This window comes from Trichogramma pretiosum, unplaced genomic scaffold, assembly GCF_000599845.2.
Source record: "Trichogramma pretiosum strain Unisexual culture from Peru unplaced genomic scaffold, Tpre_2.0 scaffold21, whole genome shotgun sequence".
Taxonomy (NCBI): Eukaryota; Metazoa; Arthropoda; class Insecta; order Hymenoptera; family Trichogrammatidae; genus Trichogramma; species Trichogramma pretiosum.
The window spans coordinates 700,849-718,122 of record NW_019640940.1 but is presented as its reverse complement, the minus strand read 5'-3'; the positions used below and the strand labels follow the sequence as shown (position 1 = coordinate 718,122).

At 42.7% G+C, this 17,274-nt stretch overlaps 1 protein-coding gene and 1 non-coding gene across 2 annotated transcripts in view; both read right to left on the bottom strand.

The window, feature by feature from the left end:
• Window positions 1–17,274, bottom strand: part of LOC106653745 (serine-rich adhesin for platelets-like) — a 127,930-nt gene that overhangs the window by 6,634 nt on the left and 104,022 nt on the right. The gene's annotated exons all lie outside the window — the stretch shown is intronic.
• Window positions 77–238, bottom strand: LOC111693385. The gene has a single exon (XR_002763410.1). It is a non-coding gene; the product is annotated as a U1 spliceosomal RNA (small nuclear RNA).

Sequence of the window (17,274 nt, the reverse complement as noted above, 5' to 3'; positions counted from 1 at the left end):
CGTAAACTGATCGGAATTTCTCCCTCTAACTTAAAAGTCCCATACAGAATGAGATAATTATTTTTGGATTGATTTATCGGGTTAGCGCGAACGCAGACCCGGCTAACAAAAATTATACGCCTGAGATATCCACATTAGGGATATTCACAGAGGTCAACCCAACCGTAGTGCAATGGATGGGCCTCGCCCTGGAGGAACCGCCTTCGTGATCACGGTAGCCTCTGCGCCAGGTAAGTATGCTTTGGCGAGCTCGCGAGTCCCTACTTCACTACGAAACTCGACTCTTTTTCTTGCGAGTACTCGCGGAGCTATAGGATTTTCGTGGCGACAAAAGTGCAAACGCCGCCTAGCGGTCCAGCGGAAAAACTAGATACGTGCGAGAGATATTTGCGAATGACAACTGACTGTGTATATGCGTGTGTGTGCGTGTGTGTGTATAAGTAAGTTAAGGCTTACGAGGTTAAACACGATCGCTCGTATTAAAAATTTCTTTATCAACGAGAGACAGATTTGTTAATTGTTAAAAATTTCACATTTTAATTTAAGGCAATGACGCGCCGATACGATAATACTGTATACGATTTAATTGAATATAACATACATTATCTCGAGTTCATACATCATGCACTTATACATGCAAGAAAGAGAGAGAGAGATATATAGCATTCGAAAGCCGGAAAAAAGGGCTGGCCAATCCGACCGTTGTTAACACTCCATCGCTCGGGGAGAGCTGCAGCAGCAGCAGCAGCAGCAGCATTTGTCGCTTGACAAAGGGCGCATAATTGAAAGGAATGACGACAGTCGTTCTCTCTCTCTCTTCTTTTTTATTATTATAATAATAAATGTTCTTTCCACGCGGGGAAGCATCAACAGCAGCAGCAGCAGCTCGTAAAAGGCGTTGATTGTATTTTTCACTCTTCGTTCGCGCGTTATATATATTATTATAAAATGCCTATAATACAGTACGTACGCGAGCGTGTACCACGGGTTATAGGATAAGGATTTTCAAAATGACTCGTAAAAGTAAATAAAAGCGCGCGTGCGTACGCGCGTGATGAAAATATATTATTATATACCGAAAGCGCCGTGGCATTTCATTGTGATACATCGACTTGCGGGCGCATCGCGGCAATAATCGTCGCGACGACGACGAGTATCAAATCTCGCGGATGTAAATCAAATTTCATTTCGAGACGTGCGCAGCGTTTCTTTTCTTTCTCACTTTCTCGTGGATTCTTATATGTATTATTATATTTGCGTGTCGCGAGGAAGAGAGAGAGAGAGAGAGAGAGAGAGAGAATGTAAAATTTTTCGTTGCAATGCGGGGTATCGCGTTGTCGTCGATGAAAATCATTCGATATTAAACTCGCCTCTCCGTCTCATTTGCAAAAGAAATTTTTACGATATTTTTCTTCGAAGAGCTCGTTTACGAGGCGTATCGCTCAAAGTCAGACTTGGTTTGTTTTCGTTTAATATTGCATTATTACAAAGTCTCTGTATTCGTGAACGCGCTTAAACGACGCGCCGTAAAAGAAAAGGGAATATAATTGTTCTCACGGCAATTTTACAATTACGCAATCGCGAGATCAACGTATTAATTTGTCAATGCATATAAAAATGAAAAAAAAACAAGGCACCGAGTGAGCGAGAGAGAGTCCCGCGCGGAAAAACAACTGCACCGCGGCACGAATCGAAGAATCCCAAAGCTTCTCGATAATAAATTAGCAATTATCCTTCGAGTTTATACAAATTAGCCTGACTTAAGTACTCGGCGAACGGCCGTTCAACGTCCGCGCGCGCGCACGCAAAACCGCCAATTACGTATTTACGCGCCAAAGTCTCGCGGACAAAAAAAAAGGAGAAAAAAATCGTAGAAAAGAGAGAGAAAAATGGCATTAACGCAGCAACGGTGTGCTATATATACACCGTGCTTGGTTTCGCAGGGGGCTGCCACTCGTTGCATGCAACGCTGCCTGATGCAGCTCGCCGCAACAAGCGCGCGAGCACACGAGAAGATGTTCTTCGGCTAATCTGACCAATAAAATCTATTCCACTTGTCCGGTAAATTACTCGAAAAAAAAAAATACTCGAGGCTAGTACTTCCTGACTTCGCTTCAGGCCTTGTCGTCGTCGTTGTAGCAGCAGGCAATTTTTTTCTCCATCGAGTATAGCTAAATATGAAGAAACGCAGCAGCAGCGGCGCGCGAGCGAGCGCAGATATTTTTTCCCTCTTCCTTTTTTTTCTAACGCGCGTCTTTGAATCACGAGTCGTGCGCGCTTCACGAGATATAAAAAAAGAAGCAGCAGCAACGAAGTATCGAAGGGGTTAACTAGCCTCTCGTGACGATCGTTTACGTTACACGTTTTTCTCTCTCAGCGAGGGAGCATAGTCGGAATCTTTGTATACAAACGGCGTATAGTATGCGAGTGACCAAAACAAGTACGGTATATAGATTTTCGTTTAGCACGAGCGCGCAGTCCCAAAGTGAAAAATTCTCCGTCGTGGCTGGCGAACGGTATACACACACGTATTATTTATATTCGTGCTCGCGAGAAGGCACGCGAAGGATTTACGCCGCATACGCGTACGCGAAAGCGAATTAATTCGTCGATATCGATTTTTATCGGTAAAATGGAGCAAGATTCAGTATTATATGCATTTGCAAGCGAGTTAAAAGGAAGAACGCGTCGGGAATTGTTGCCCGCGATACGGGGCCGCAATGTGGATATATCAAGCGGCCCGCTCGCAATCATTATCACTAATAATCGTTAAAGGCTGCTTGACGTAATGGGACGAGAAAAAAGCCGCGACGGCGGCGGCGGCGATCCGCAATGTATTATACAGCTCGGCTTTATCCGCATAATATAAATATGCGCGAGCCGGGGCTCGTTAAAAGAGATCGAATATTCGCGTATATTCGCTTCGAAAAGTATTTTCGACGACTGGATTAGCTAATTAGTGTATTCCATCGGCCGATACATATTATATCGAACCTCTCAAACATTCGATAATTAATAAATCGGAGATCTGCTCACAATGTGATTTTATTCATAATTCACTCATCGGGGCGCACGACGACGACGAAGAAGATGCGCGTTCGAGAAATCGCTGATTTTATAATGCGCAAAAGATAAAAAAACATATTTACCATTTATAAAGTAAAATGAATGAAAGACTCGAAGGAATGAGATAACCTCGACGATATTATATCGAAGGCAAATGACCTGCAGCGAATTTTCCCATAATTAACTCGCGGTAATGGTGCGGCGGCGGCGGGCCCACAACAAGTCTGAGTGCCAGAGAAGAGTACGTTAACAAAATACACCTGACAAATTGCACGTCGATCAATCGCGAGAGGCCCGGCTTTAATCACTCGAAGCAGCAGCAGCAACAGCAGAAGAAGACGAAGAAGAATAAAAAGAAGAGGCTACATCTGTAGTAATTCGATCCGCGTGCTATAATTGTACGTATGTATGTAAGCTAACGAAGATGGGGGAAAAATCGCTTCGTTTTCCAGACTGTGTGTGCATGTGCCCTTCGACGGCGGCGAATAATTAAGGCAGCCGCGCGCGCATCTTTCTGCCAGAGAGAAAACTTCTCTCGCTCTGTGTGTTTCTTAATTCGATTGTTTTTGTTTCTTTACCGCACGCCTCCACGTGCACCACCTGTATATACCTACTATGTCTATCAGCGCGAGCGCACAAAAACGAGAGGATCCGTTACGTTGCACGGTATACCTTAACCCCCGCGCCGAAAAATCTTTTGTTTCGTCTCGAATTCTTTCGTTGCATCGATCGGTGCATAATTGGCGCTGCGCTTATAATAGCGCGCACGGCACGCGTTGAAAATGGGAACTCGAAAGTGCGATCGAGAGGGTAACAGCTGCACCGCACGATTTTCAGTATATGTGTGCTCGAAAGAGTCAATGATAAAGGCAGGTCGTCGGACTCGAGGCCGCGAGAGTTTCGATATGTAACTTCTCGCTGATAAATCGACGATGAACACGTATGAATTTTGTTCGGATAAAGTCAGTGCTTTATTTTGTACGTCGATTACGTCGAATGACACAAAGACCTCACGCCGCGAGAGCACCTGTGAATTTCTTATCTTCGATATCGAAAACCAGACTCGGTACGTTGTAAGGTAGCTGCTACGATTTTACCAAAATACAATTTTACAATTATTCGCTTCGTAAATATGTATATCCCCAAATCTCGTGCACATCGTGTGAATCGGTGTAAAAATTCGTGCAAAACGAAACGGAAAAAAAATCACAATTTTACAATTATTCGCTTTGTAAATATGTATATCCCCACATCTCGTGCACATCGTGTGAATCGGTGTAAAAATTCGTGCAAAACGAAACAAAACGAAAAAAAAAATCAACATCCTTCTCTGCCCCACAACGCGCTCGAAATTGAAATTAAGCAAAGCTCGACTCGACGCAAACAAAATTATTACTATGCCAGCGCGAGCGGGCGGGCGTTTAACTCTCTGTTTGTATTAATGTTTGTTATTACGCGGCGCAAGGATATCACGTGTGCGTATGTGTGTGCGTTTCCGACTGCAGCAAACGACGAGTAGAGAGAGAGAGAGTATTATATACTTTGTCTGCGGTCGCGCTACCGCAGAATTAATTTTGCAGCTTCTTTGATGACAATATAATAACTAATGCACGCGCGGAGCGTTTATAGCTTCCTCGTGTGTATTCGTGTGCCAGGCTGTGCATATATAAGCGCACGGAGAGAAGCGCGTTAATCGTTATTAATTGTCCTGCGCGCGGCTATCTCCGTCTTTGCGCGTTAATTATAGACCAAAGTTACCTCGGTCTCGCACACGCACACCGATGTGAATTATTATCTAAGCTTTCGTGTAATGGGTACACATAATAACGCGCAAGAGAGTCTTCATTACCTTTAGCACAAAGGATCACGCGTGATGGACATTAGTGGCGTGGTGGTGTCGTTTCCCGCGAGAAAACATACATACGATACGGTTGTAACTTTTATTCCCCAAAAATATCTCGTATATATATTATAAAATCCTGTTGAGCGCGATCACCTACATTTATATCGTAACGCGAACGCGGATCACTGCGGCTGTAAATATACTTGACGCGCGCGCGTCGGAGTACTTTGGAAAGTCTACATAATACGTTCACCAAGAGGAGAATCGGTCGTATTATATGCATATAAGAGAGCATTCGAGCACTTATTTGTTTTGCATGCGCAGAAATAAAAGCCGCGATCTCTGGAGAGTAGCTCGCGCGCAGATGAGCGCGAGATCGGTATTATATGTATCGCGTAACGTTGTATGCATAGACACTTTGAGCCGCGCGAAGACGTACTATACGTCTCTGTGTTTCACAAAAGAAAAGCTAAAATAGGATTCGAAGGAGTTAAAAGTGTATTACGTTATATTGTATGCACGGTCGGTAATGCAATGTAATCGACTCTCGATCTCGATATTTTTCGACTTGTATATGCACAGTCCGCACAGCGAGATATTTGGCAATTGACTGACAAATGAGCTTGCGAGGAAATTTGCACGGTGAAGAAATCGATCTTATGAATATTATATCTAACGTGATCCGTGTGTTGCGGAAGTGCGTACACGACTTCCTAAATACGTGCGATATTGTAATTCAATTTTTGGCGTTACAAGCGCGCGAATCTCTCGTCACTGCACTCCATAAAACGAAAATAAGGTGCGCGCACGAAAGTTTGCGCTTCGTTCGCCAACGGGTATAATACTACAATACATAACGCGTGTAATATATAGATCTATGTATTATTAACGCGCTCTCGGAGCATATATACATCGAGGAGCCTGGAAGCTACTATAGCTCTATATATCTCGCGCCTTGTATTATATACGCATATACACGCACGCACGCGCACACAAACAATCACGCGGCGCGCGTACAATACAGAAATCGAGCAAAAAGGATCCTGGCTAGTCTGCACACAAGTACATACGTCTTATACGGATATTTTTTTTATATTTATATATATACGCGGCCGAGTTGACTCTATCTCTTTCTCTCTCTCTCGGGCTCTGCAGCCCCTTGCATAGTTGTAGCTGCTGCTGCTGCTGCTGCTGCTGCTGCAGCTCATGCTGTATTATATATATGTAGCGAGGTGAGTTCAATGCTCGGCTGTGTAGTGCAGCTGTGCTCGCGCGAGTATAAGTAACCATCGACTGATACCGGCTCTCTCTCTCTCTCGCTCTCTTGGCTGCAGCATCACAACACTTTATATATTATATACACCATACACAACACACAGGCTGAAGAATCCTCCCTCTCTCTCTCTCTCTCTCTCTCTCTCTCTCAAAGTCGACTGGTACGGTGTATCTCAAATAATAATCTCTATCGCGGTATAGCTCATTCTCTTTTCGTGTGGCTCTCTCTCTCTCTTGCGCGCGCGCGAAACTTTTTGCACTGCATCGCGCGTCTGCCATAATTTACTTATCGAAATTTTCCACGCAATGCCGTCTGGGCGCTCGGTATATATATGTACAGAAAAGAGAGCGAGTCTGGTATCAAGGACTCTCTCTCGTCCAGTATATGTGTATACTTTTATATACAATATTGCGTGCCGGTATATAATACGTTTATATACTACGCGCACGACGAGCCGCATCAAGTGGGAGGCGCCGGCGCCGCGCGCGATGTTATTTATCGAAAAATCGCGCCTATTACATATACGTATGGCCATCGTACACTCGCACACACACGCACACGTACTGTATAGATCCGTACTAGAGGTGTCCATACGTGTGCATGTACACGAGAGCGAGCTAATGACCGCTAGCCCTAGCAGGTATTATAACATTTTTATAATGCCTAGTGATATGGGCGAGACACGGTGTGTATACTCTCGCGGCTCCGTACATAACTTCGCGGAGCCCGAGCTTTTTTATCCATAATACCTACGTGGCTATATATAAACTTGGAATTTTATGTATTTTAATATGTAATGTATCGCGTAGAAATATCATAGACGCAGCGGAGCAGCATTCGTCGATGATCGTGTCGAACGCGCTTCGTACAATGAAGCGCACATCGAACACACATTCGCTCGTACTCTCGATTTCGATCATTTGTACACAATATCATACACATATGCAAATGATATTTATAATATGTGTCAAATGTCGCTTGTGCTTTTGCGCTCGCCACGAGGTCACGAAGCGTGCACGCGACCGGATTTACTTTCTAACTCTCTTTCTCGTGCGATCGTGAGCTTTTTTTTTTTTTTCTTTGAAAAAAAGTGGGCCTTTTCGTCGTCGGAGTCGTCGTCTTAGCAGTAGAGACAGAGAGAGATGTATGTCGTTGAATACCTGCGCGAAAGTAAGAGTTCGATTGTCATGCAGTGCGCGGCGCGCGCCTGCGAGGACTGTGACTTTTGCGCTCTCAGCTCTGATATGTTACCGATCCTGTTTTATATATATACCTCGTACGTAGCCACGATCGTGCGCGCAGACACACACACGTACTATACGGTTGTATATGCATTCGAGAGCCAAGACTCGTTTTGTTCTATTGCCTATAAAGCTGATAGCAATTACAAACAAATGGGGAAAATTTGCTCTTGATTCCTGCACATATGTACACGTATCGATGTAAAACAATCGATTCGATCGTCGTGTAAAACTACAATACGACGTTAGAAACCTTTTTTCGTCGGCTTTAATGACGATTACTCCCCGCGTCCGCATCGGACCGCGCGCGGAGCAACTGTAAACAACGAGTCGCGGAGCGCGAGCTACACTATACGACGTCGATTAAAACAAAGTAGGTGTGCCCACGACGTCGGCGCAGACATTTGACACGTTTAATCGTCTCTCGGATAAAAATACGTGTATTTGCAACGTGTATATAGAATGCAGCATCGTAACAGAAGAAAAGGAAAACAAGAAGCGAGAGAGAGAGAGAAAGAGCTCTCGAGTCGACGAGAGTATTTAGAAGCTTATATATATCTAGCGTACGTGACGCTCCGAACAAGGTATATAACGTGTGAGTGAGTGCATACACAACACGGAGAGAGAAAGAGAACTAACAAGGCCTAGACTCGCGCGCGCCTTTTCTCGCATTCGAATGATGCCCCCGACCCAAATTTCTTGTCGTCGTCGAACGCTCATGCACACACACACACAGACAGGATCACAAGTTCAAGTTTAGAATCGAGGAAGCGAAAGCTTTTATATACTACTATAAGCTGCACGACTATGCGCTACGTCGCGCGCGCGATCCCGAATCGTGCCCGTATATATATTTATGCGAGAGCGCAATAATCATGTATGCGCGTGCACACATACGGTATGTAGAGAAAGAGGCGAGCTAAAATATGATATGCCTCTCGACGACGACTCGAAGAAGGACTTTTCACTCGTGTCCAAGCAGTTATGAATATCCTCGAGTCTCGCTGTTGCCGTGCATATATATAGAACCAAATCGCTGCAGTGACAGCATCGCAACAACAACAACAACAGCAGCAGCAGCAGCAGTGCACCGCATATAGGGTATATATAAGGCAACAATTTATTCTCGTGTCGACTGGAGCGCGAAAAATTCAAGCCTTAACATACATTTGCAGGCATATTAGAGGCTGCGGCTATGATGGATGAACTTTTACTTTTGGCGACCGATGCGCATACATAAGTACATTCATGAACGAGACGTTTTATAACGTCTAATGTAGATTTGGATTATCCGAGGGCTTTGGATAATAGGAATAATATGTATCGCTCGTAATGATCTCGACTCGTTTTAGACAAAAAATTATCTCGAAAAAGTTATATTTATTTGGTATGTCCCTTTTTGCAATCGCGACAAAAGTCACATACGTACAGATATTCGCTGCAACACCGCGCGGGACTGCATTCGCATTTATATAAACACGCATACTTTACTGCTACATGTTATTTATCCAAAGCGCGCAAACTACATTCGAACGTACGATCCGTGGCCGATTCATAAGGACACGCGAGGAAAAAAGAAAATAACGAATTTCGTCGATAAATCTAAGCTACGTATGCACGCAGCAACGCGCGCTAATATACGCACAATCGTATCGGAACGAATCGAATCATAAAGTGTTCGTTCGCGTTTCTTTCGTCTCTCTCTCTCTCTCTTTCTCTCTTTCTTCGTTCTCGCGCGCGGACGACTACCCACAGCTACTCCGATATATACAAATAAAATATAAAATATATAAACGTAGTTACAAGCGTAGTAGCCAGTGGTAGCTCTTGTCCGCGGTACACGACTGCCGTATGTATGCGGTATTGAACTACACCCTCGAAGATAATAAATATCGAAAAACGTATTTATTCACGCGTTGCGCTGCTGCACACGCATTGTTATGTGTGGCGTTGCCTTTTTTATTCTGTTTCTCTCTCTCTCTTTCTCGGGCTCGATGATAATCACCCGCGAGTATTATATTATTTTCACGTGCGTGCGCGCGCCAAAAGTTATGCGTTTATATTGTAAACGATATCGAGCGCCGCACGTCGCCCCGATATATGTATAAGGCATTTCTGGAATGCAGATGCGACGTAGGCGTACACATGCGAGGATTGAAATACTGATCGTACGCATACGTGAAATCGAGTATTATTATCGCCGAATTTTTCGGCATTATATGCTGTGATGTTAAAATTTTATCGGGAAACGCTTGCGAGATTAATCGGACCGAAAGTGCATCGATTATTCAGCGTTCAAGGTATAACCGACAACTCTTAATATACTGTACTATCTATTCTTCATTACCCAAGATAATACATGATACTCACACCCCGCCTCGACCTTCGTATATATTTTGTTATTATTTAAAAGTCACCAACTTATCGACGATATTATATATTTCAGTTTGTTTTTTCTTGCTCCTCGGCAGTATACGTGTAATACGTATGCAGCATGACTTACATCCATCTCGTTGCATCTCATGCGGCTATCCGTATCAATGTAGATTAAACGAAGAAGTATTTTATATTATAAGCAGCTGGGCTCGCTCACCAATTATAATCCATTTGTGGCCGCGATGCTCGGGACTGCATTTAAATATGCCTCGCGAAGTACACGTATACATGTATACTGCATCACTCGGCAGCGCGCATTACTCGGCCATGACAGAACAAACAGCGCGCGGAGCTCTCGCAGCGTTGCGAAAGGGATAATATCGCTCTTAATTGTCGGTACCTGTGATCAAACGCGTCATTTTTCTCGTTCGACTAAATGCGAATATTATGTGTGTGTCTATGTATGATATCTTGCAGGCTGAAACCTTATGACCTTTAAACAAGTTCGGAGTCGGCGACGATGAAAACTACTGCGTATGCATTGGCAACGAGCTTTCTCCAGAAAATGTGACTTCCCATTTGTATGAATAAATTGTACTATTTCAAAATGATAAGTTCTACAGTGAAAAAAAAACAAATGTATGTGTAAGCTAATTTTGCGCCTGGATGAATGACACTGTCATTACAATTTTGATCAAGTTTTAACAACATGTCTCTATGTATCTCAGTAAATTTTTGATGTGGGTGGGGGAAAAGTAATGCCGAGGAGCTAACACGATCGTGGGGTCACCTCGCTAATGCGCAAATGTGTGATAGTGTTTACAAATAAGTGATATCGAAGTACAGCGTTAGCTACTTCGAGGCGTATAACCTCGAATATTTTCTCGTCGTGTTCTTCGTTAAAATTCACAGTGAATAAACTATAACCAAGCGAGTGATGGAAAGCAGCAGAGAGAGCACCGTGAGGTATAATATTTTTTCTGTTCATCATGATATTTTTCTTGGTGATTTCTTTATCAAACTCCATTATTCCATTATTATTCTCCAGTGTGAAAGAGGAACCAAAATATACTTGGCTGTATACCGAAGGTTACTACACTTTCGATTCGGAGGTTAAAAACGTTGAAACGTTCACGTTTTACAAACCATTGGTGAGTTAAAATATCCAAATTATAATCAGTTTTCCACTATAAATACTATGAAATAATTTTAATTTTAGATAAAAAACGAAAACGAGGCTATTGTGTTAAATGAAAAGTTGGATGAAAATATACCCGTAGAATTTGAGTGCAAATATGTTAAATCTGAACCCAAGCCTTTAACAACAATCAAATGCAAAACTAAGTATCAAAGTTATCCGCCCATTTTGAAAATAGACAACCAAATTCAGACCAATTACGATGGAAAAAGTCTAATAATTTTGATAAAAAAGGATTTCGATTACCACAATAATTGCCAATTTCTAGTAAATTCCCGATTGAAGGTTGACAAATCCAAAGAGGTGAAAATATCTGATAAAAGAATACCGTATAAAGATCAACTCAAAACTCACATATTAGCAGTACATGATCGCAGCAAACCCTTCGAATGTGACAGTTGTCAAAAATTATTTGGATTAAAAAATGATCTCAAGCGTCACATAAGTACAGTACATAATCGAAGCAAACCCTTCGAATGTAAAATTTGTCATAAATCATTTGGAGAAAACGGTACCCTCAAACGTCACTTCAACGCAGTACATGATCATAGTAAACCTTTTGAATGTGATATTTGTCACAAATCATTTGGATATAAGAATGTACTCAAAAGTCATATAAATACAGTACATGATCGTATCACACCCTTCAAGTGCAAAATTTGCCACAAATCATTTGGGTATAAGGGTGACCTCAAAAAACATATAAGTTCAGTTCATGATCGGATTAAACCCTTTGAGTGTGAGATTTGTCACAAATCATTTGGAGAAAAAGGTACTCTCAAAACTCACGTAAATACAATCCATGATGGGAGCAAACCTTACGACTGTTATATTTGTCATAAATCGTTTGGACAAAAAAGTACCCTTAAAAGACACATCAATTCAATACATACGCATGGAAAATCTTTTGAGTGCGATATTTGTCAAAAGTCTTATGGCGACAAGAATACCCTGAAACATCACATAAATGCAGAAAATGAATACAGTCAGTGATTATTGCAACCCCTATTCGTGTAAGATTTATCCCGAAACATTTTGAAGAACAATGAAGCATTGCAAATCATTATTAATTTTGTAAAACTTTTAAGCATATTTTCATAATAGTAAATTTAATATGATTATAATATGATTTTATTCAATAAATATGTCTCGAATATTAATTGACTACTTTCTTTTAGTACGCTAGTATAAGAAAATGCTTTCCTAAAAGCAAGAATGACTCCTATAGATTTTAGACATAGACTTCTTTAACTGATTCATGTACACAAAGAAAATCATTTCACAATAATCGCTAAACTCCGATCAACCATGTAGGTAAGTATACGTACTCCCTTGCAATATACTATTCATACATTATCTCTAATTTTTTTTACTTCATCCTGTGATTTTTTAACATGGCAACTAATCCGAAATTTTATTGTCTCGAATTAAAAGGTTCAAGTGATCTTCTTTGCAAGTCACTGCGCAAAAGTTTCACAAAATACTCCAACCCCGAAAAAACTAAAACTCTTAAAATAATAAAGAAAAAAAACATAACTTTGGAAGCATAATAGCACAACGAATCCCTTCGTCAAATTTGAATATATATATCTCACGCATCACTCAACCTCTCGCACGGGGGAAGAAGCCAATCAGTTCTCTATGGGGTCATGGGTGTGCACGCGCGCGCGTAATGACAAATTGACGCCAAAAGTCCAGACTCTCGTACACTATCGGTCTCCCGTGTCACGTGTGTTTTACGAGCAACCTTGAACTCTCTCGCTCGCTGTGTTACTACGTGCACTCTCAGTGCTATCAAAGCACAACCTTGAAAGCTCGAAATTCGACGCGCACGTCGTCTTTTAAAATTGACCGACTTACTGGTATGCGCACTTTACGGCAAAGAAAGCCGCGCGCGCGCAGACCAGACCAGACGCGCGCATTTTTCGCGTTTAAAAGTGAGAGTGAGAGCCGCGTAATTTACAACGTTATCTCGGGCAACGTCGAGCAGTAAATAAAGTTCTGACGTCGTTATTAAATTACGATGGCTCCTATGCTTTTCTGGCTCGTACTTCTGTGCGGCGGTATAGTTACGTTTTCGATCGTTTCCAGTGCGCGGCGTTGGAAGATTTTTCGAGCTTTCCGCGCAAAAATCTCATTAGTCCAGAAAAAAAATACCACGTTGGGTAAGTTAAATTGTCTCTGTTATTTGAGAGCACCATTCGTCTAGACAATCTATTTCAGAAATAAATCTCTGTTAAAGAGTTGAGTATCTATACATGCGACTGAGGTCACACGTCGCGAGTTGCAGATAGATTCTTTCAATTATAACGCCGTTCATATTTATGCTTATAAATTCCCTTACTTTATTGCGTACAAGTACAGCATGCATCGCTCGTTGAAGAAGGTCCTTCAATTTTTTTGTCGAACCCGCTGCATGCGGGCCACATTCAACAGGTGCGATCCGTTATACCATATGGAGCTTTCTCCGTTCGCTCCGCGATATTTACATACAGGTATATGTACGTTGCGCTCGTATATAAAACGTTTATGGGTTTCGCACCCCCCGCGATACAAGACATATACCGCAAGACGAAGAGCAGCAGCAGCAGCAGCATCCGCGTATTAAAGAATCGAGCGAGAAAGTGACATGGATTTGCCAAAGCTGCGCCGTGCACTTCGTATTTGTACACGTACGTATGTAAAAAAACAAAAATGTTTTCCTCGCAGAAGTAGTGGTAGCACACATAACGTTTTTATACGAATACAATGCAAGGAATTTATTACTTAGCTCGCACATTGTCGTACTGCATATGAAAAAAAATATATATCTGGTGTACGCGTATTATATCGGTATATTATAATACGTCGTACATACCCGCGGAACATTTGTTGAATAATACGTATAAGAAGAAGAAGAAGAAGCTCGCGGAGGAAAAGAAAATAACGCGGCGCACGCGCGCGTTCCACTTTTTTGTTACGTTTTTTTTACCTCCTCTCAAATATATAAATTTGCATAGAATCGAATGATATTTCTCGTGTGTGTGTGCCACACGAGGAGAGGTGCTATATAACACGACAGAAAAAAAAAACACTTTGGAAACTTTTCAATGGGGCTATTTGAAAGCGCTGCACCGCGTGCAGCACGCGGCGTGGAAGTGAAAACGAGAGTGAGTCGAATTTTGCCCTTTCTTTTTTTTTTTTTTTTCGATCGTCCTCCCTCGAAAGACCAAAACAAAAACAGGAAAATAAAAAAAGTAAAGATAGCGCATGGCTGACAAAGATGTTTCGCGCAGATATAAATAAAGCTCTGTATAAGGTAGCGAGCGCGCGATCGCGGCTCTTCGTATATAAAAGAGCAGAGATAATAATCGACGCGCGACTGATTCATACAAGACGATCAATTATTCCATAAAGTCCATTCATTCCTCTCTCTCTCTCTCTCTCGATCCCATCCGCATTATAAGTAATATATAAATCTATGCGGATATACAATCGCCCCTTATAGGCACATGATGGTGGTGTGGGCACCATGATCCTCTCTCGCGCGCGCGCATCTAAAATTGACCTCTGCTAAATCGAATGCGCAATTAACGTCATTCAACTTGTGTTTGCCCGCGCATCGTCGTCGTCGCACTGCTACTCGCAGCTGCATGAGCGTCACTCGCTTGTTTTTATTATAACGATCGTTTGGCCTAGTAGACCAAGTCGAAACGAAAGAAAAATAAATAAAGCAATAAAGAAAGAAATAAACGGGGGTAAAGAACTCTTGCTCTTTTCTATATTATACAGTAAATTGAAAAAGAAGCTCGCGGAAGGTACCTTTGTTCGGCTATTATATGTGCTGCTACAAGTGCCTCGATCGGTCTACCCGCTTCCTTCTTCTCCTATATAACGTAATATATCTATACACTTTTCGTGAAAAATCATGACTCTAGCAAAGCGAGGAGAGAGAGCACCTCCTTTTTTTTCTTAATCCTCTCTTCCTCTTTTTCTTTTAGCCTCTGAGCTTGATTTTCACTTGTCGATAAGCGCCACGGCGCGCGCGCGCACACAGTTCGTTCGCCCCGCGCACGCTCAGAAATCGCCTCGGGGAAGAGATGCTGGGTATTGCCATGGCTCGCGCGCAGGAGAAGTATATATCGTTCGTTTGCTGCTAGTTCTTCCTTTTAGATATATAATATGAAGTTATATTTATTTCTTAACGAAGGCCTAATTGAGAAAAATATATCCACGAAGCAGCGGCAACGAGGGACGCATTGTAAAACAATACATATCCCTCATACATAATTGTGTGTAATAGATCGTTGATGCGCACCAAGCGCGCGCACACACACACATGTGTGTGTAGAGTAGCTCGAGCTTTACTCGCGCGAGCGCAAGACAATCCCTTGTTAACGACGCGCCCGTCTATTCTTCGCTCTTTCACTTTTCTCCTTTTTATTTTACCCCGTTCGTTAGTTTCATATTTGCCCCCTGCACGCAGTTAGCGAAGACTGAATTGCGTTTCGTGCAGCTGCTGCTGCTGCTGCTCGTGCTTTTTAGAGCGAGCTTGTAATTGTATCAGCGCGACGCACGCGCGGGCGTTTATTTTTATCGTCGCTGCAGGCCCCGCCGAGGAGTCGTTATACATGGTTGTTGTTGTTGTTGTTGTTGTTGTTGTGGTTTTCACCAGAAGTACGCGACGTAACGAATTTCAAGAAAAAAAAATAAAGTATAAATATATAACGTTTAATACCCAACCTTATTTCCGTTCGTTCGAAAAGAGTTGAAAAATGATTAATTATAGATCGCGAGAGACGGTAATGGCCGAGCGTGATTTTAATTATCCTAACCCTTGGGTAACGTCTCTTTGTACGGAGGCACACAGCGCATATAAAAATATAGGAAAAAAAAGGAAAGTATCGTAAGAATCGAAGCGATGGTTTTTTACGCTTTACATGTATGCACGCGAGAAGAAGACGAATAAAACTAATAATTAATAAATAAATAATATTTCAGTCCTGTATATGGGCCGTGCATGCAGAACTCGAGCTTGTTATAACGTTACACAAGTATAATGCAATAGATACATCGGATCGGCACGATCCACGGCAACAACCATACACATATAACACGATATACAAGAAGAGTAAGGCAAAATAAAAAAAAGGGGGCAGGAGAGTAAGAGGATAAAGAATAAAAAAAAATGAAACTATATAAAAGTAAGCGCGTTGCAAATATGCGATCGACCTTGCGCCACAGCAACAGCAGCTCGCCTCGGCTCGGTTGCTGCTCTCGATCGCCATCTTCAGCAGCAGCAGCACAACCACCACCAGCATTCTATTACTTCGGCATAGGCTCGCTCGCTCGAGAGAGCTTTTTGTTTTATACATATATTATACGCGCAGGGGCTCGCTCGCGCCGCTTGCTGCAGTTCTCTCTCTATTGACTCTAGGGCTGTGCAGCAGCCTCGCGCAACACATAGTCGCGCCGGGGCTTTTTATCTCCCCTTGCCGATCATCGTGCGCTGCACCAGCTCGACGGCGCGAGCGAGCCAGCACTACTACCACTACTACTACTACTAGAGAGAGTCGCAAAATGCACAGCATCACTGCTGCACAGAGAGACCAACAGGTATACACGCACGCACACAGGCACACATGTACGTGCACATGCCGCCGCTGGTTAATAAGCCGGTTAACGAGATTTATGATATCGAGAGTATGTGCAGTGCAGTGGTGCAGTATACCTGCGCGCAGGCACACACATATAGCAGACTTATAAACGCTCGAGCGCGGCGCTAAAGACACCGATTATACGCTGAGTGTGTGTACGAGCGCGCGAGCAATGTATAATATGTGTAAGAGAGGGAAAGTGTAAATCAAATTATCGATGTGGATTTACATGTATTTTTTTTTTTAATATACATAAATGCACATCGACCAGCAGCAGCGAGTATTATACGACGATCGAGGATACGCGCGCGCGACGCGACGATTTTGAAACTCGAGCTGCGCGCGAGGTTGTCGAGGTACTTCTTTTTTTTCTTAATAAACGCAAGCGGCACGATACTTTTAATTATCGACTCGATTTTGTCCGTATTACCCCATCGTTTCTATATAAATCTTCCGCGAAAAACTGCCGCACACGCAGCGGTGCGGGTACATTTTTTGTAATGCACAATAATCTGAGTGTACGCATCGTATGCACGCACCGCGAATGTATACACATTGCGCAGCATGACCGCACATGCAGACTGTGTACACGCGCGCACAATGTATACCGATGTAAATTTAGCCGGCCTCAGAAAACG